At 39.1% G+C, this 20696-nt stretch overlaps 1 long non-coding RNA gene across 1 annotated transcript in view; it reads left to right on the top strand.

Annotated features, from left to right (window-relative positions):
• The first annotated feature begins 230 nt into the window (after positions 1–230).
• Positions 231–20696, top strand: part of LOC140524713 (uncharacterized) — a 77228-nt gene continuing 56762 nt past the window's right edge. The window contains exon 1 of the long non-coding RNA XR_011973817.1: positions 231–535. This is a non-coding gene — a long non-coding RNA (uncharacterized lncRNA). The remainder of the gene's footprint in view (positions 536–20696) is intronic.

Genomic DNA, 20696 nt, shown 5'->3' with positions numbered 1-20696 from the left:
TTCAATCAGTGGGGAAATCTAGGATAAAACGAAGAATGGAGATGGAAAATTCTAGAGTAGGTTAAGGAAGGACTGAAAACGTTGAATAAGAGTTTCTTCTGCCTTGGTTAAATCATTATTTATCATGTATGCGAAAGGGGAGGTTGTTTTGTAGACATGGATTGGAAAACTCACTAACTTCACTTCAACATGTGAAGTCCTGTAGCAATATTAGACCTTTGACCCTTCAGTTCACTGAGATATAGTCAGGGACTGCACAATGTGCAATTTCAGCAAAACTTCTGAGGGGAAATTCTGTCTTTTTTCTTTTTCAAAGTGGCTTGGTCCCTAAAAAGAAGGGTCCTCCAAGAAATGCTTATTTTCTTCACTGATCTACCTCTCTCTAGACTCTGTTTGATGTTCTAGACTGTCTCAGAAAACAGAACAGCAAAAATGGAACAGAGGGCCCAGAGTGCCTATGAGTGCACTCCAAGCTCAGCCTCCTTGAAGACTCTTATGATTTCAACAAAGGATTCAGTTACCTCCTGGACACAAGGTGAGGTTTTAAAAATTCTCCTAAATCTATAATTTATTGTCTGAATCTTCCTATTCTCCTGCCTCCGTGGTCATTCTCCTGAAACTAGCCTGGAGACTATGTGTGGGAACCCTCTCAGAACACGGTATAGAGCATACAGAGAACGTAACCAAATATCTACTATGTCCATACTAAAGGACAGGACAAATTTCTGAATTGGTCTCTGAGAGTTCAGTGTTTTAGAATGCAGATCTCCTACTCTACTACTCCCCATCCCAATTTGCAGCCTTTCTAGATTGTTTGAGATCTTGTTTATTCTAGAATAATGTCTATCCTTACCCCTCCCCCATATTTTTAACTTGATTTTTTTAATGTGATCTATGCCTTTGTTTAAGTTTTTGATAAAAATTATAAAAATGGCCTTAGTGTCCTACTTGGGACTCTTCCCACCGGATTGATGTGAAAGGATTTGTAATTAAGTTTTTACCTGACAATTCAATCAATTTCCAAACCATCTAACTACTATTAATTATACTGCTCTCCGTTATAAATAGAGCCTTCAAAAAAACAATTTGTTACAATACAAGCAAAACATTTTAGGGTCATAGGAAGTGTCAACAATCACCTTCTTCAGGGACACACTTGTGTGTACACACAGGAGCATATAGAATCACATAGGAAAATGAAAGAATATGTCTGGGTATAGAGATCCACACACAAATGCTTTGTGTTTATAAATGCAAAATTATTTATGTGTATGTATATGGAAAGCAAGGGAAATGAAGGCAGTCAGATGATGGCACTTGAGAAATGGCGACGTGTGTTTTAGAGTCATCGGGAAGGGATTGCTATGGTGCAGTAGAAGTATTTTAATCATTGAGGAATTTGTTCACTCAGTTTCAAGTTTTCAAACAAAAGGATTTTCCTCTCTCTTGTGTTTTCCAACCAGGCTCTTATAAGTATCTTTCTTCTCTTTCCCAAAGAACTGTGGAAGCAGTGAAGATCTGTAAGGCATTAGTCCAAGTTTATACATTAATTGTAGCCCATTTTAGATTTTATTAATTTACTTTAGTATATTAGTGCTATGATTTCTTTTTTTGTTAATAATTGTAGTTTGGTGTTCATGCACAAAGAAGACCATGGCATCAGAAAAATGATGCCGTGATATGCCAATGAATTTATTTAAGCGAACGAGGGCTATCAGAAGTAACCTGCTTTTTTTCTCCTTCAGAGTCAGCTGAGTCTAGGGGACAGATATAGATCAGGGTGACTGGGAATGACCCCAGATGCAATGCAGTGGGAGCCTTTGATCTTTTTAAGCTAAGGGCTTTCCCAGTTCTCTTACCTTGCCCTAATTTGCAGTTATATTTAACATACAAAAATGAAATACAAAGCCTTAAAAGAGATTGTCTGGTTGTGAATCTGTTACAGATTAATTTGTTGCCTTATATTGTGAAAGGATGTTTGTACAGAGGCAAATCAAGTCAACTTGGTTGGCCAAGAGCTGCAGACGGTACTAAAGGTATTTCATTTCATCTTAAAGCTTGTAACCCCAGAACCCTGAGAACTTCGGTATAATCATGAGGTTTGGTTCTATTGTTGTGGATCGACAACTGCTCATTATCATTGTCCCTAGATGTACCTCTTCAGGTTAGTGGTGCAGCTGAAAAGATGACATGGAATGGGTGGAATCCTAGAACTTGTCATCTAGGGGAATGGAGAGTCCTGTGTAGTTCTGGGTTTCTACAGATGGTGCCTGCCTTCCCAGTAACTTTCAGGTTCAAACTATCCATCCTAGTGATCATGCATATGTAGGTTGTCCCCTGAATTAAAATTTAACCTCTGTTGCTCAATCAGGATGGAGCACACCGCACCACATTCCAGGTGACCTCTAAGCCTGGCAGACAAATCCAGCCCTTCTCACCAGAATTAGAAATCTGCTCCAAAGAACCTCAAGGCAAAGGTGATAGTCCAAAGCACAAAACTTGGATGAAAAACTGTGCTTCTCTTAAATCCAGGTTACTGATCTGCTCTACCTGTCACTGAAGCTCTTCCTGAGTGAGATCTAGGTTCTCTCTGACCCATCAGGAGTCACTCTTCTGAGGCCTTCTCCCAACTCCCAATTCCTAAGGCCCAGTTCTTCCACAGAGCAGGTTTCATTGCCCTAACCCCACATTCTCCTAGCAGATTTTCATCACCCTAGTTCTCATAGTTCACTTACTTAAAGGAGATTTGGGGAGCTCTCAATGACTCACTTTTCTTTTAAATAGCTGCAACTCCATAAATTTCCACTGTCTAATCAATGGTTCTTGGGAAATCCTGTGTCTCAAAATCGTGATGAGATTTCTCATTGTTTCACTTTTATCCTCTTTAATCATGAAATGTGCCTATGCAGATGACCTGGGTTATCATAAACCATTCCAGATCTGCGGTCTCAAATGTGCTATAGTAACTTGGTGGTCCTAAATCTCCAGTGTGTGATAATCAAAATGCTATCTTCCTCTCCTTATAGTAAAGCCAATGTAATATTCTCATGCAAGCGCAGGTGAATTTGTCCCCAAGTTAAATATATACATATACATACATACATACATATACATATACATACATACATACATACACATACATACATACATATACATATACATACATACATACATATATATATATATTGAATTCAAATTTAGAGTATTGCTCATTTTTTTGTTCCAAGCTGCCCACATTCTGTCTTGTTTACAGTCACATTTTAGCAATCTTTTAAAAACTTTTAGACATATTTCTTTTCCTTCTCTTCTGTGGTATGAAAATATTCATCTATGAAGAGTGCTGATTAATTCATCATCGTGTTGTTTGTGCCTTCTATAGGTTATGCAATGTTTTTGGTTCTTATCGGCTTTTAGAATTAATATTAATTTATTTTTAAACAGAAATACACTTTTATGCCCTGTTCATTATCGAAAATTTTGCGTAAAAATGAACTTAAAGAGTTTTTCAATTTCATACATAATAAAAAGAGCCAATAGCTAATATTTACATAGCATTTGCTATATTCTAGGCTTTTACAATTTTCTGAACTGATCTATGCAACAAGCTTGGGACGCATCTCTATTATTATCCCACTTTACAGAGAAGAATACTGTGGGAAACAGATTAAGTGATTTGTGAGGTCACCAAGATACTAAGTGTCTGAGAATGAATTTGAACTCAGCTTTTGCCTTATTTGAGACAGAGTGCTTTATTTCCTGCACCTCTTAGCTGCCTAAACATCATGTCATCTTTCTCACACACCTTTCTTTTCCATAGGCAAGATGGGAGACTGATGTTTAGGACAATGCTTTGTTAAGTATGGAGAAGTGATTTTTACTGGGCCCATGATATCTTTGTAAAATTGAAGAGCTGTGAATGGTATGATGTCTGGCTTCCAGTATTTGAAGAATTTTAAGGTAGAAAGGAATTAGCTTTGTGAGACTTGGACCTAGAGGGGGAAGGAAGAGTAGTGGGAATAACCTTTTGCGAGAAAGAAATGTGGGAAGAAGTGTAGAACCTCCTCAAAACTGTAATCATCTATAGTGAACCGGGTTAGCACAGGAGGTTTTCCTTATTGGAAATATTTGGGTGGTCTGCTTGACTTCTTGTTATGTCTGACTGGACAGGTTTCTTGTTCAGGCACAGATTGGGAAAGATGGAATCCTGGATGCTTGACATTTCCAACATTGCATACCACTAGTAATTTTCCATGATAGAAACACAATGAGTCTGGAATGACTGTGAAAAAAATTAAACTGGGTCTTTGAGATCATTACTACCTTTTCCAGATATTCACTAAATACAATGATACAACCACCAAACTCATCAACATTGAGAATTAGGAAATAGTAAATGGATTGAAGAGAACCAAGTTTAATTGAACTGAATTAGAATGCTCAAGAAAGGCAATTGCGGAAGAAAAATATTTATATAATTGCTTGAGTAGAAAGAGATGTGGACAGAAACCTGCTTCCAAAAGTTCTTTTGTGTGATTATATAGAGGACAGTCTGTCTCAGAAGTAAGGCAATCTCAGTAAACAGTAAAGATGAAAATTATTTCATGTCTCAGTTTTAGAGAACTGAAACCATGGTTTCACACAGGGCTTCAAAAACACCTAGTATAAAGCATAAATGTAAGTGGATCCCTTTGAACATATTTTCAGCAAGTGGACAACTCACAGTCACTTGAAGGTAAGCAATGAGGGTGAATCCACCATACTCCAGAAGAGGCTTCCCACTGCAGCAGAGATATTGTTGGTAAGTGTTTCCTGAAATCAAGACACCATTTTAGTAAATTCTAGTCATTCCTCCTTGTTCTGCCTTCTAGGGTCAAGAAGAGCAAGGTTAATCTCTTTTCCAAGTGACAGCCCTTTGAATACTGGAACCAAAGCTCTTATAAAATACGTACGTAATATTTATAGTGACAATGGAATCCATATCAACAACCCTGAGTGACACTTATTTATTACTAGAGAAAGTCAGTGTGGACTGAGAAGCAACCACTTTCTCAGAAGTTTTTTCAAACTCCTCTTCCATTACTCACCAACACTAGACTTGTCATTAATGATTACCATCTCCCTTCCATACAATGAGGCAGAACAAAGGGATGAATGGATGTAAAAAGAATTTCTTCATTATGTGAAAGCTTTACTGAAGTCCCTGTTACCTCTGACTCTTTATAATTATAAGAACAGAGTCAGAATGGTGAGAAAAAACCTGATTCCTGCAATTTATCAAGGAGAGAAGTAGCAGACATTTACTTTGCCTATACACCCTGAATTCTGTTCTGACATCTGTGCAATGCCCCCTCATTTTAGCTTATGCACTTTTTCAGTAGAACTGAGAGCCCCTCTTTCACCCATTCTCTTTCTAAATTCATTTGTCTTGTCCTATGTAGGCACAGTTAGAGAGAAGGTAGAGACAGCTGAAACGGTAAACATAAGGAAATTAATGTAAAGGGATGAGAGAGTGGAAAAGGGATGAGAAGCATTTATTGCTCTGTCAATGGTCCCTTTAGAGTTGTTCCCACAAATCCTGAGAGCCCCGGTTTCTGACATTGTCGCCACAGTCACCAACTGTAGCAATGTTACCCTGCCCTTCTCTGCACCACTTTGTTTGGTGGAGAGGGAACAGATATGCCCTGAAGAGAAGGTATATCCCTGGGGTGACTGACCTGGACATGATCCTCTGTTTTCTGGTCCTGGGGATTCCTTTTAGAGCCTCTGATTGGAAATTTAGTTGAGAGCAAATGGTATCAAGGTGTTAAAATTATTCTTGTGTTTCTGGTGTGGTAGGACTGTCCAGTCAGAATCCAGAATTTTTGAAAAGTGACTCCCTTAGCAGAATTATCTCACCATCCCTTCATTACTTTGGTGATGTACCTCTTCCTGATTTGCCCACTTTTAACCCCATATGGCCACACTTGATAAGATTTTAAGGCTCCTGATCAGATGCTATGCAACCTACGACTATCTAGTTATCAGATTCTTTTCATGAGTTCCCTCCTTTCTCTGAGGTTCTTATTTGCAAGGTAAGCTTGGACAGATGATGCAAGACCTTCTGAGTTCTTCAAAGATAGCAGGAAGCATGGATATCTGATATTACTGTCTACTTCAGACCAGTGAGAAGATATCTTGGGAACCCATGGGTACTGACAACTGCTGTTTCATTCCTTATCTGTCACCACAGAACTTGGAGATATATAAAAATTGAAAAATTTTGTGGATGACATTTTTTGAGTTGTGTATCAATTGTATTTGAGTGAGGTAGAGTTGTATGGAAGTCATCATCCTTAAACTCTCTTCCATAGCAATCAAAATGAAGTTGCAAGACAAAGTCAGGATGACTGGTGGTGGATCTGAATATAAGGGATGACCATAGCATCTTTGGTGTCTAACCAATTTCCAAGTGCTTCACGGCTCTCACTTTAGCCACTTTCATGACTGTTGCATAAAACGCTGTAATCTAGATGCTTCGGGTAGACACCACCCATACCTGACTAATGGATTTGAACCCCCCTTGATTACCTTCAATCTGGTTTAGCACATCTCCCAAAATGTTTGACTTGAGCGAGGCTTTTCTACGTTTTTCAGTCTTCTGGAGTCACAGGTGAGAGTTGGACAAAGAAAATGAACATCATAAGTGGAAAGAAGCCTTAAAAGGGATAAGTAGTAGTTGTAACAAAAATACTAGTGTTCATCTCATACCCTTAGATTTCCAATTATAATAAAGGATGGGAAATGAGCAACACCATAAAAAAGGACCAGATCATTAATGACTACTACTACGATTAGAAAGTAAAATTATAACCCAAATGCAGAGGAAGAAAATGAAGTCAAAACACCTACAACAAAAACGTTAGAAAACATATCAATTGTTCACAAAGTTGCAGAGGGTTTTGTTAATCTCCTGAAACAGGGAAAAACTGCTGTTTGATATAAAATAAAAAGGTATATAAAAGCAATGAAAAAAATGAGAGCAACAAAATAACTCATGAAAAGACAATTTTTTTTCTTTGTTTTATAGAGGACAAGTGATCTCATGGAGTGATGTCTTGAGTCATGTGTGAATTAGATTTAAGTAAGGGACAGTGGCACAAAATTTTTAGCTTCACTTTCTCATCTGGAGTCATTGCAATCCAACGCAAGATAAAAGTCCAGATGACTGACAACGGTCCCAGAGGCAGTAGATGATCTTAGAGTCTGATGTCTGACCAAGATTTAAGCAGCCTACAGCACCTGCTTCAACATCTGTCTTCTTGGCAATTCAAACAAAGTGTTCTAATTCACTCATTCCACTGGCAGCAGTTTTCAAAATCTTGAGATAGCTATCCAACTACCTCACAAACGGATTTGAGGTGTATTTGTTACACTTCACCTGGTTTAAGTTGTGTGCTAAGATGGTTTTACTGGGACTTTGCCACCGCATGTGCTACAGCTTCTATGAACCACTGGTGAGACTTGGGTGAAGATGGACACCAAAGGTAAATGAGTAGCCCTGAAGAGGGCTCAGCAAACCATCACAACAGAGGGAGCAGTTGTCCCTGAAGAGTCCCTACACTCTAAGATATTTAACAATTTAGTAAAAGAGGCATCAATCTACTGAAGTGAATAACATATTGAAAAATAGAATTACTCCTTAAAAAACAACTGATCTGTAAAATAGATCAAGGAAATTCCATTTAAGAAATATTGGTATACCTGAAAACCATTATAAAATAAGCCTAGATATAATATTTCAAGAAATTATCAAGAAAAACTGCCCTAGTACTCTGGAATCGAAGGGTAAAATAAAAATGTAAATAAATTCACCTTCACTTAAGTCTAATTCAAGAAAGAGTGAAGCTATCTCCTCATGATGTCATTGGTCCTCTTGCAAACAAAGAACAAACATTGTATTTCCATAATCTCATTCTGTTGCTTTTATTTCTTTATGCGAAAGAAACAGAAAAAAATTAACAATCCCAGGAATATTATATTCCAGAGCTCCCAGGTCAAAGAGAAAATACTTCCAAGATCCAGACAAAAACATTTCAAATATGAAGCCACAGTCACGATCTCACAAGATATGGCAACTGGTATATGAAAGAAGCAGAAACCTTGGAATCTGATATTCTGGAATGAACAAGATCTGATTTTACCATCAAGAATAACTTTCCCAGCAAAACTCAATATAATCCTTCAAATGAAAAATAAAAGTGTATTTAATTAAATAGAAGAGTTTCAAACATTCTAAATTGACAAAAAGTCCAAAATGAATAGAAAATTTGACCCTTTAAATACAAGAGTCAAGTGCAGAATAAAAAAAGAAACAGGAAAGAGAAAATAAGAAGCAGTCATTACGGTTAAACTGTTTATATTTCTGCATATGAAGATGACATGTATATATTGTAAAAACCTAACCATGAAATGATTAGTGAGAAGGATTCTGCATTCAAAGAAGGCATAGGAGGAAATCAATTATTTTGAGATATTTTTAAAAATGGGCATTCAAGTGATGCATGTCCTGTATAAGAGTCATGAAAGAAAGACCATTGACCTTGTCCTTTCTTTGTTCTTTATCAGTTCCCCAACAATAATGCAGATAAGAAATCTCAGCTTTTCCTTTGGCTCAGGAACAATGTCCTCATTTTAGTGCAAACCACTTCAGCCTACACATGCTTAACCCCAATGTATTAGTTCTCTTGGATTATGTGAGGGACCCTGGCATAGTGAATAGTTGCCTGGACTTGAAGTTGGAAAATCTGGATTGAAATTCTGACTCTTACTGAGATGCTAGACAGTTAATGCAGCTTCTTTCTACCTCTTTGAGCTTCACAATGTCTCAGATGGGAGAAATGGGAGTGTTTACAATCTAGATGACACACAGGTACTGTCCATTCTTGACTCAATTCATGCAAAAGTTGAATAAGGCTGCTTTTAGATGTGTATGATTGAGGGAGGACTTTCATCTCTCCCCTTCTGAGCATGAGTAGGGATTCATTGCCTGGAAACTTTTGTCAACTTCAATAATGAAATTACCATTCTTGGTTTCTTAAAAAGAATGGAGCATGCATACAAAAGACAGAGGGAAGGAGGAAGATAGGAGAGATAGAGAGAGAGATAGAAAGAGAGAGAGGAGAGACAGACAGACTGAGAGAGAGAGAGAGAGAGAGAGAGAGAGAGAGAGAGAGAGAGAGAGAGGGAGAATTTGAAACCTTAAATAAAGGTCATCAGAAAGCAGTACCTAAGGAATCATTTAAATTCTGTACTTTAACAGTATATTTTCAAAATATTTTAATATATTTTTTCAGTTATGTGTAAAGACAATTCTAAACTTTCACTTTTACATAAAATTTTGAGTTACCCAATTCTACTCACTTCACTTTGCTTTTGATCATATAAGTCTTGCTGGGATTTTGTGAAATCTGCCTCCAATCATTTTTTTGTATTATGATAGTATTCCACTACATTCATATAATACAGCCAGGAGAAATGCCAGGAGAAAAACAGAAGTCTGTACACAATGTTTGTGGATCTGATCAAGGCCTTTGACACTGTTAGTCGTGTGGGCTTATGGAAAATTATGTCAAAATCTGGTTGCCTGGAGAAGTTCATCAATATTGTTGGTCAATTTTGTGATGGCATGCTTGGGTTCTGGAAAATGGACAAAGCTCTCACGCCTTCCCAGTCACTAGTGGAGTGAAACAGGGTTGTGTGCTTGCTCTCATGCTTTTTAGTATGATGCTTTCAGTCATGTTGACAAATGTTTTCAATAAGAATGAACATGGCATCAAGGTTAAATACTATACTGATGGTAAGATTTTCAATGTGAAAAGGTTACAAGCCAAGACCAAAGTGGAGGGAGAGGTGGTGCATGATTTTCTGTTTGCAGATAATTGTGCACTCAATGCAGCCTCTGAAGTTGAGATGCACCAAAGTATGGATTAATTCTCTGCTGCTGGTGCTAATTTTGGTCTAATAATTAACACAGCCTTTTCAATTCTTCCTCAGCTGATGAGGAACCTTTGATTTCCAATTCTTGGCCACCACAAAAAGAGCTGCAATAACTACTTTTGTACATGTGGATTCTATTCCCTCTTTTATGATCTCTTTGGAATACAGTCCTAACGGTGGTATTACTAAATCAAAGTGTATGTATAGTTTGAATGTCCTTCAGGCATAGAAATTAGGGAGGACTTTATTCCAGGACTAAGGTTCTAGTATGAACTAGGCCACAGCCACAGTATCAGTACTGTGATGAGCTCCTCAAACCAATACTGATTATTATCTCCACCAATAGTGAATCATAGCTCCACAACACAAAGAGAATGCTTAAGTGTAGAAATCTTTCACATACTTATAGAAACATTAGAGTGAATTCTATCTGACCTTGTCCTAAGTCCAGAAGATGCTGTTTGGAAAGGAGGACATGGACTTCTCATGTTTTCGGAGAGAGGGTGAGAAGGAAAGTGAGAAAGGCAGCAAAACCAGGCCTCTGTACAAGATGAATAAAATTACAAACTGAGTCATAGGTACTCTCTCACGTCCCAGGAGAAGGCCTTGATTTCTTAATTTTTCTTGAAGTTGGAGGTAGGGTGAAGAAGAAAAATTTATCAACCATAGGCTAAGAACTGTGCTAATTAGTTTACATATATTATCAGCGCAAGCCTGAGAGTCTGGTCTAAATGAAGGAATAAGACTTCTGCCTCTGAACAGCGCTGAACCAAATAGGATCCTGAACTCTATTTGTGTTTTTGTGATTTAAATGGCCCCTTAGTCAGTGGCTGCGTGAGGCACCTGTTGCGTTTTGTCATAACAGTGACAAAAATTGTGAAATATTCCGTGGTATCTGGATTGTGCACACTGTTGGAACTGTCAAAAATGACGTCAAAAATGATCTAAAACATTTAATAACTCTCTGACCCTGGGCAGTTCACTTTAACACTACTTACCTCAGTTTATTCACTTCTAAAAAAGGACTAGTAACAGCACTGACCTTGAAAAGTTGTAGTGAACATCTCATGTGATCATGTCTGTAAGGTCCTTTGCACGGTGCCTGGCACACTGTGAACACTATGTGAACAGTTATTCTTTTCCCTGTTTCCAACTTTGTAGAAAGATCTTGTATCCTTTGGGGGATATGGCTGTTGGGGGCTTGGTTACATCCAGGAATGTGTCAATCATATCACCAACTATGGGAGCAGCTTATTTGGGGGCACAGTCAATCAGCATTAGTGATTAGTGACTAAGATGGTATGACCAAGGAAAGTTAGGTGCCATGGACACCCCACATCCCTCCTTGCCTTGGTGAAAATTTAACTGTTGTAATCATGCTGGCTACACAAGAAATGATAAGAGTAGTTGAGGATGCCCTGAAACCATTTTATGACTGGACTAGGTAAAAGATGGAACCTAAGAAACCTGAGGGGAGTGAGGTGTTTGTTACTGAACTATTCAAAAAAATGTTGGGTAATCAGTCAGAGTTGCTGTATTCCAGAGCAGATTGTGAATCACTCGTGTTTGTGTGTGTACCTGTGTGTGTGTGTGTCTGTGTATCTGTGTGTGCTTAGTGTGCACATCACGTGATAGCTGAAAGTGTGTTGTGTGTGATATATATGTGATTGTTATGTTGTGTGTCCCTCCCTGCCTCAGCCTCAGTCAGTTTTCCCCTGTCACAGAATAAAATTAAAATTCAATTTACCACACAGAGACCTCATCAAGAACTAGATCATGCATTGGGAAAGAGAGACTGGAATAGAGAGAGTCATAGAGAAAGAGAAACGTAGAGATTCAGAGGGTTTGAGATCTAGAGAAACAGAATGAAAACAAGAGAGGATGTCGAGCCCAAGACTTGACCTACAGAGGAACAGAAATATTTAGCTCAGCTCCTATGATGCCAATGGCAGGAGGGAAAGGAACGGAGCAGAAGTGAAAAATGTAGGGAGGGATGTTGCTGAACTGAAAACTTCATTCATGATTGGAGGAGGGGGAGAAAGCCTGAAGACACCTTGTGGATCAAGCCTGAGAGGAGAATACAAGGTGGTGAATATTGGCATGTGGAACCCTGAAGAGTACGTTCCTGACTCTATGATTTTATTTACAGGGATTGATAAAGAGGGGTCAGGTAGAAAAGAAGACTTTGATGGTATCCTTCTTTTACTTTCCATAACAGAGTCATTCACCATCTGTTGAAATGGCCTTCCTCTTGCCTGGTGACAGACGAAGGCTGGCCTTACCCAAGTGAACTAAATCCTGAAACCTCCAGCCATCTAGGGACTCCAGAGTGCACAGGGCAGTGAGTTTGAAGTCAGGAATACCTGAGTTTGAATCCAGTCTGAGTCACTTACTAACTTTGCGACCCAGGATCAGTCAGTGAATCTTTGCCTGCCTCAATTTCATCTGTAAAATGGGAACCATAAGAGTCCTTACTTGCCAAGAATATTTTGGGGATTAAATGATCTATGTAAAGCTCTTAGAATAATGCCCGGCATACATTAGACACTTAATAAAAGCTTATTCCTTTCTTAGACTTGAAAAGCTAAGGAGCAAAAGAAGACACAGGGAAATCATAACTCCCATCCCAGGTAGATGGGAGTCGAGCTGCAGTTTAGGAGCAGAGCTCATTTCACGGTCTCCTCTGGGCTACTGTTATCTTCTTGCATTAGAAGCTGGAAGCATATATCTGTCGTATTTTGGTGAGTTGGGAATCCCTTTTCTCACCCTGCAACTCCTGTTCATTAGTAAGGGCCTTCTGAAGGCCCACCCTGAGGGGCTAACGCCTTTGTCTGCATACCTTTGTCTGCACAGCAAGAAGTAAAGGAAGGGATATGAGCTTATTCCAGGGGCCTAAGAAGCCAATAAGGCATGTAAAGGAATGTAACAGAATGTAAGCAATGTAAGGGATCTAGGGGAAACCTCAATATTGCCTCATGGATTGTCCTGGGCAGGCCACAGAGCAAGAACACTAGGACCATGAGCAGGATGGGTAGGTAGAGCCTGGGAGGCTGCAAGTACTGGGAGCTACACTGGACCCTCATCAGCAGGGTCAAGTTGGACCCGCACATCACTGAGGGAAGTGGACTAACCACACGGCCTGTATTCTGTACAATGGGCCACAGAAATTCTGACTGTTAGCAGAAATATAAAGCACAATATCTGCTCCCCAGAACAGTCCAGTCAAAGCCCAGAAGGCAGCGCCCACAGCTACAGACATATACTTGGGGTGGTCATGTAGGTACCAGCTTGGGAAAAGCATGGCTAGACAGCTCTCGGTGCTGATTACATTCAGCAGGCTGAAGCCCACAGTGTAGATCGCGCTTGCGAGGTAGAACAATATCTTGTATATGAAAGAATACCACTATGTAACCAATTCTTCTATCAAGATCAGAAAGTAGCAACAAAGGAAGAGGAGGTCGGCCCAGGTCATGTTGAGGATGTAGATGGAGAAGGCCTTCCTGCAGGTGCGGAAGTTCAGGAGCCACAGTATCATGCTGTTCCCCACCAGCCCAACCAGCATCAGGGCCAGAGAGAAGAACTGCACCCAGTACCGTAGATAAAATTCTCCCACTGGCCCCAAATCTAAACTCCAGTTCAGAACTCTCACACTTTCATAGTTCTAAATATAATCCCCTTGCCCAGGTGGGGGACAGAGCCATGGTGGTTGGTACCAGTTCCGAAAAGCTCCTCTCAGAAGCCCTGGGAACATGAAGACACGGAAGGGCATCAGGGACTTTCCCAAAGATTTACTCCACTCTCCCTTTCCACGAGTGAGAGCCTCCTCTTCCCCATTCCTCTCTCAGCAACTTTTAGGAGACGCCACACTGCAGAGAGCCCTGGGCTAGAGAAAAAATGATTTCAAATCTAGCCTGAGACACTGTGCTTGGGGCTCTGGACAAGGCACTTCCTATCTGTCTTCTTCTGGTTCTTCAAATGTAAAATGCGGTTAATGAGAGCACGTACCTCACAGCCTTCTTCCAAGGATCAAAGGAGATAGTACTTGTAAAGTGAGTAACACATTATAGGTGCGTAATATTTTTCTCCTGTCATGGCGTTTTTAGTGTAGCATTGAAATGAGCATCTTGCAGATGACTAGGGTGACACTTGCTTCTCCTCTTTTTCCTGACCAGGTTCCAACCCGCCCTTCATTTCTTTCTCCTCTTTCTTTAGATTTTAGAGGAGTCCACGAGGACCTGACCCATGTGGACAGGCTTAAGACTGGGCTCAACCACTTAATTCAGTACAACAGACTTTTTTCTATTTATATATGGAGAAATATATGTATTTCTTCATTTACTTATTAATTCAATCTTAAATTGATCAATTTACTCACAGATTTAAATGCTTATCAATAGGCAGAGCCAAGATGGCTGAATAGAAGGACAGACATGACATAGCTGTCTCCCATAGCCTGCAAAATACGTGTAAAAATGACTATAAACAAATTCTAGAGCAGCAGAAGCCACAAAACGACAGAGTGAAGGATTTTTCAAGCACAAGACAGCCTGGATGACTGACAGGAAAGGTCTATTGCACTGAGCCCAGAGAGGAGCACATCCTAGACTTGGCCACACAGCCCAGCAGGGACAGGACTGGAGCAGGCTTCAGGGCGTGGAATCACAAGTTGCAGCTGTGGTTCCCATATTTTTGAACCCCAAAACCCCAAAGATAGCCTCAAAAGTCAATGAGAAAGCTCTTTCCCATGGGTGAGAGGGGGACGTGGGTCAGCCCAAGCCCAGGCCCCATGGAGGCAGTATCCACTCCTGCAGCAGCATCCATTTTTGGAGCCCTTCGAACCCTAACCCTAGGGAAATTGAGCTGCAGATCTTGGTCTCAGCCATGAGTGGTGGTCCTGGGGTGAGGAAGAGTACTGGCATGATGAAGCTGGTGGAGACTCTAGACAGGGACTTCTCCTCAAAGATCCTTGGCAGAAATGCTTGTGCTTGCTCACAGACCAGAGTGCAGGCCTGGTGAGTAGTAAACTCCTCTGCCTTGATTGTGCCATCTTGGAGGAACTGAGAACTTCCAGATGCCTAAAATATACCCTCCACTTGACAAAGGACTCGAAGGTCAAGCAACTATCTGGGAAAATGCCCCCAGAAGGGAAAAAATAAGACTATACAAGTTTACTTACTTGATGAACAGGTGTTTTCTTCCATCCTCTCGCATGAGGAAGAATAAAGCATACCATCAGAGGAAGACATCAAAGTCCAGGCTTCTACATCCAAACCCTTTAAAATAATATGCAATGATCTCAGATCATGGAAGACCTAAAAAGAATTTTGAAAATCCAATAAGAGAGGTGGAGGAAAAATTGGGAAGAGAAATGAGAGTGATACAAGCAAATCATGAAAAATGTGTCTACAGCTTGCTAAAAGGGAGCCTCCGAAAATGTTGAGGACAATAACACCATTAAAAAGATTAACCCAAAAGGCAAAAGAGATCCAAAAAGCCAATGAGGAGAAGAATGCTTTAAGAAGCAGAGTTACCCAAATGGTTCAAAAGTTGACTGAAGAAAAGATTTTTTTAAAAATTGGAATGGAGTGGATGAAAGCTAATGACTTTATGAAAAACCAAGAAATTACAAAACAAAAGGAAAGGAATGAAAAAATAGAAGACAATGTGAAATATTTTTTGAAAAAACAACTGATCTGGAAAATAGATCCAGGAGAGACAATTTAAAATTATTGATCTTCTTGGAAGGTATGATAAAAAAAGAGTCTAGTCATGATCTTTCATGAAATTGTTAAGGAAAACTGCTCTGATATTCTGGAACTAGAGGGTAAAATACATATTGAAAGAGTCCTCCTATCATCTCCTGAATGAGATCCAAAAACAAAATTCCTAGGAATAGGTCAAGGAGAAAATATTGCAACAGCCAGAAAGCAATCATTTGAGTATTGTGGAAATACAATCAGTATAGCACAAGATTCTAGAAATCAAAGGAACTAGGATTAAACCTAAGAATCACCTAACCACCAAAAAGAGGAATTTCAATGAAATCGACATCTTCCAAGCATAGTTGTTGAAAGAACCACAGTTGAATAGAAAATCTGACTTTCAAATTCAAGAATCAAGAGAAGCATAAAAAAGTAAACAGAAAAGAGAAATCATAAGGCACTTATTAAAGTTGAACTGTTTATATTTCTACATGGAAAAATAATATTCGTAACTCTTGGAAGTTTTCTCAGTATTTGGGTACTTGGAGGATTATATGCCCATGTACAGACAATGAGCACGTGGAGAGTTGAAAAGAAAAAGATGATATCTAAAAAAATAAAATTAAGGGGTGAGAGAGGAATATTTTGGGAGGAGAAAGGGAAATTTGAATGAGGCAAATTAACCCTCATAAAAGAGACAAGGAAAACTTTTTCAACGGAGGGGAAATGGGGAGAGGTGAGAGGGAAAATGTGAAGCTTACTCTCATCACGTTTGGTTTGAGGAGGGAGTAACCAGACCAAGTACAATTATCAAGTTGTTTTGCTTTTCTATTTCATCTTCTACTGAATATTAATTGAAAAATTATGTCTTCTGTGGACAGATGAGCAAGACAGAATCAGGGTATTTCTCTGGACTGAGCAATAACATAAGCCAAGGACACTTGATGACCATTCAGACTAAATCAGAGGCTTGGGTAGAGAGACTGCGAATAAACATATTGCCATCCTCTGTCAGTAGGGGTAGGCGAAAGATTCAAAGCAAGACTGCCCCTCACTGCTAGGGCCCAGGTTGAAAACATTTTTTACATGTAATTGGTAAATAACTAACAAATAGCATAAAATATGAATTAAAAAGTAGAATAATAAACACTAAAAGGAAATTGCTGAAATCTATAGGATCAGAACTTAAGACAACGTGGAAGCAGAAAAAAATGTGTTGGTCGCCTCAGGAGAGAAACTCCTAAATGAAACGTTCTGTGAACACTATTGCCCAAATCCAAAGTTTCTCAGTCAAAAGCGGGGAATGTGGAAGATTACTGAAAAAACAAAAACAAAAACAAAACCTTGAAATAATTCAAGTAGTGATGAGTCACAACTAGGATCACACTGTATTTAGGAGCAGAGCACTTGTGATGAGATATGACAGAAAGCCAATTGTAATGACTTATAATGATGTCTATTTTAAAATGCAAAAATGAACATAATACTTCAGACAAAAAGGAAACTTTAGATGAAATAGAGGACTTCCAAGAAGTCCTGAAGAAAAGATCACGGTCGTACAGAAACATTCAAATTCAAACTCCCGAGTCAAGAGAAATATCCAAAGGTAAAGAGAAATGAACAATGATAAAAAACCAAACAGGTGAACTGTTTACATTCTGCTATGTACAGATGGTCCACTTGTACCTTCTGAACCTGAATATTATCAGTGGACCTGGAGGGAGTCTAATAAGAAAAAATACTGTAAGAAGGTCTGTTTTCTTCTTGATGACCTCAAGGAAAGATGTGAAAGAGAAGGAAAAAGGAAATCACCAGGTTGGGGAGGAGGAAAAGCAAATATATGGACAATTTTCTCAAAAAATCAGTATGTGAAAGCAGATATATAGAAAAAGAAGGTGTAGGTGGTGGAGGAGAATGGTAGACTCTTGAACATCACTGTCATCTGAACTGATCAAAGTAGAACAGAACATAAACTCATACAGGAAGAGAAACAATTGGGTACATAAATTGGGTATGTGAATTGTTATAGTATTGCTTGACCTTTGTCTCCACAGTTCAGTGAGACAGTCAGGGGTTACCCAATGTGCAATTTAAGAAGAAACTCTGAGGAAAAATTCTGTCTTTTTTCTTCTCCATAGTGGCTTGGTTCCCAAAAGGAAGGATCCCCAAACAAATGCCTATTTTTTTTCTGACCTACCTCTATCCAGACTCTACTTGATGTTCTAGACTTTCTCAGACAAACAAAACTGCAAATATGCGACAGAGGACTCAGAGCGGCCATGAGTTCACTCCAAGCTCAACCTCCTTGAACACTCCTCAGGTTTAAACAAAGGATTCAATTACCTCCTGGACACAAAGTGAGGCCTTTCAAGGTCTCCTTAACCTTTGTTTCATTGTCTGAATCTCCCGATTCTCCAGCCTCCCTACTCATTCTCCTAAACCAAGTTTGTAGACCATGTGTGGGATCCCTCTCAAAACCGGGTGTAGAGCAGTCAGACAATGCCACAAAATACCTCCTGTGTCCACACTAAAGGACAGGAGAAGGATCTAATTTTGGAGTCCAGATTTCCTACTCCACTTCCCCCATCCCAATTTGTAGCCTTTCTAGATTGTTGTAGATCCTGTTTACTCTAGAGTATTTTCTATCCTTACCCCTCAACTATCTTTTGTCACTTGAATTTTTTATAGTAACCCATGCCTTTCTTTAAGTGTTTGATACAAAGTATAAGTGCCCTACATTGGACTCTTCCCATCAAGTCGAAGTCAAAGGATTCATAATTAAATTGTTACTTGACAAATCAATCAGTTTTGAAATCATCTAACTACTCTCAACAATACTGCTGTTCATCCTGAAGAGAGATTTTAAAAAAAAAGAATTTGTTAAACCATAAGCATAGCCATTTAGGGTGATAGAAAGTATCAACAACCATCCTCTTGAAGGACACAATTGCGTGTACACACAAGAATATATGACAACACACAGGAAAATGAAAAAATATGCCAGTGTATAGAGATTCACACACAAATACTTTGTGTGTGTGTGTGTCTGTGTATACATGTATGTATATGTATATATTCATGAGTATGTATATGTATCAGAGGAAGGAGATGGAAATGAAGGCAGTCAGAAGATGGCATTTGAGAAATGGCAAAGTGTAGTTTGCATATTAATTGTAGACTATTACAGTTTTATGCATTTTCTTTAGTATATTAGTCCTGTGATTCTTTTTTAATTAGCAATTGTAGTTTGTTGTTCATTCTCAAAGAAGACCATGGCATCAGAAAGGTAATGGTATGCCAGTGAATTGTGTTTGAGTGAAGCAGAGCTATGAGAAGTCACTAGCCTCATTTTCTCCTCCAGAATCAGCTGAGTCCAGGGACCAGATATAGAGCAACGTGACTGGAAACAGTCCCAGATGCAGTGGGAGACTTTGGCCTTTTTAAACTAATGTCTTTCCCATTTCTCTTACTTAGCCCTAATTAGCAGTTATATTTAATACACAGAAGTATAATATAAAGACTTAAAAGTGATTATCTGGTTGTGAATCTGTCACATATTGTACTGTTGCATTATATTGCGAATGGATGGTTATACAGAAGTTAATCACGTCATATGGGAGCCCAAGAGCTACAGAGATGACTAAAGGCATTTAATTTCATCTCAAAAGTATAACCCTTAAACCTTCCGAGTTTGGATATAACCATGTAGTTCTGTTCTTTGCTGGGAATCTACATGTGCTCTGTATCATTGTGGGCAGATATACCTCTTCGGGTTAGTTGTCCAAGGAATTCAAGAATCTATGCGTGGCTGGAAAGGTGGCACAGAAGGCGTGGATTCCTAGAAGTTGTCAGGGCAGAGGAATGGAGAGTCTTGTAAAGATCTAGGTTTTTACATATGGGACATGCCTTCCCAGTAACTTTCAAGTTCAAACTATCCCTCCTGGTGATCACTCATATGTGGGTTGTCTCCCTCATTAAAATGACAACTCTATTACTCAATCCGAATGGAGCTCACACCTATATAATACAGGTGACCTCTGAGCCAAGCACACACACTCAGTCCTCCTCACCAAATCCCTTCTTCTTTTCTTCCTCAAGGCAGAGGGAACAGCCAAGAGCAACAGACTTGGAAGAGAAACTGCCCTCGTCTTAATTCTCCATGACTGACCTGCACTAGCTGTCACTGTCGCTCTTGCTCAGTGAAACCTATGTTGTCTGACCCATCTGGAGTCACTCAGTTGAAACCTTCTCCCAATCTCCAATTCTTAAGGCTCAGAGTTCCCACAGATCAGGTTTTCATTTCTCCAAGTCCCAATTCTTCTGCCAGGTTTTCATCTCCCAAGTTCTCATACTTCAATTACTTAAAGAGGACAATTGAGACTTTCAGTGAGTTATCTTTCTTTTAAAAAGCTCCAACTTCATAAATTTCCACTGTTTAATCCTTATTCCTTGGAAAATCCTGTGTCTCAAAATCATGAAGATATTCCTCATTGTTTTCAGTTTTATCCCCTTTTTTATTTTTTTTAAAATTTATTTATTTAACTTTTAACATTTATTTTCACAAAATTTTGGGTTCCAAATTTTCTCCCCATTTGTCCCCTCCTCCCACCCCTAAACACCGAGCATCCTGATTGCCCCTGTCACCAATCTTCAGTTTTATCCCCTTTAATCATGAGATATGCCTCTTCAGATGACCTGAGTTACCATGAACCTTTGAGGTCTGCAGACTCCAATGTGCTATAGCAAATTTGGGGTCCTTAAAAACATGCTTACATATCTAATTCTCCAGTGTGTGATAACTAATGTATTATCTTCTCCTCTTTAGAGCAAAGTCAATACAATCTTCTCATACATGAGAAGATGAATTTCCCTTCAAATTATATATGCATATGTATATATATATATATATATACATATCAAATTTAGACTACTGATCATTTTTGCATTTAAATTGCTCACATCCTGTCTTAAAGCTGTGTCTTCACACACATATGTCAGCAATCTTTTTAAAAAAGAATT

This window comes from Notamacropus eugenii, chromosome 2, assembly GCF_028372415.1.
Source record: "Notamacropus eugenii isolate mMacEug1 chromosome 2, mMacEug1.pri_v2, whole genome shotgun sequence".
NCBI classification, from domain to species: Eukaryota; Metazoa; Chordata; class Mammalia; order Diprotodontia; family Macropodidae; genus Notamacropus; species Notamacropus eugenii.
Note: the sequence above shows the minus strand (reverse complement) of the source record. Positions and strands in the feature narration are given on the sequence as shown.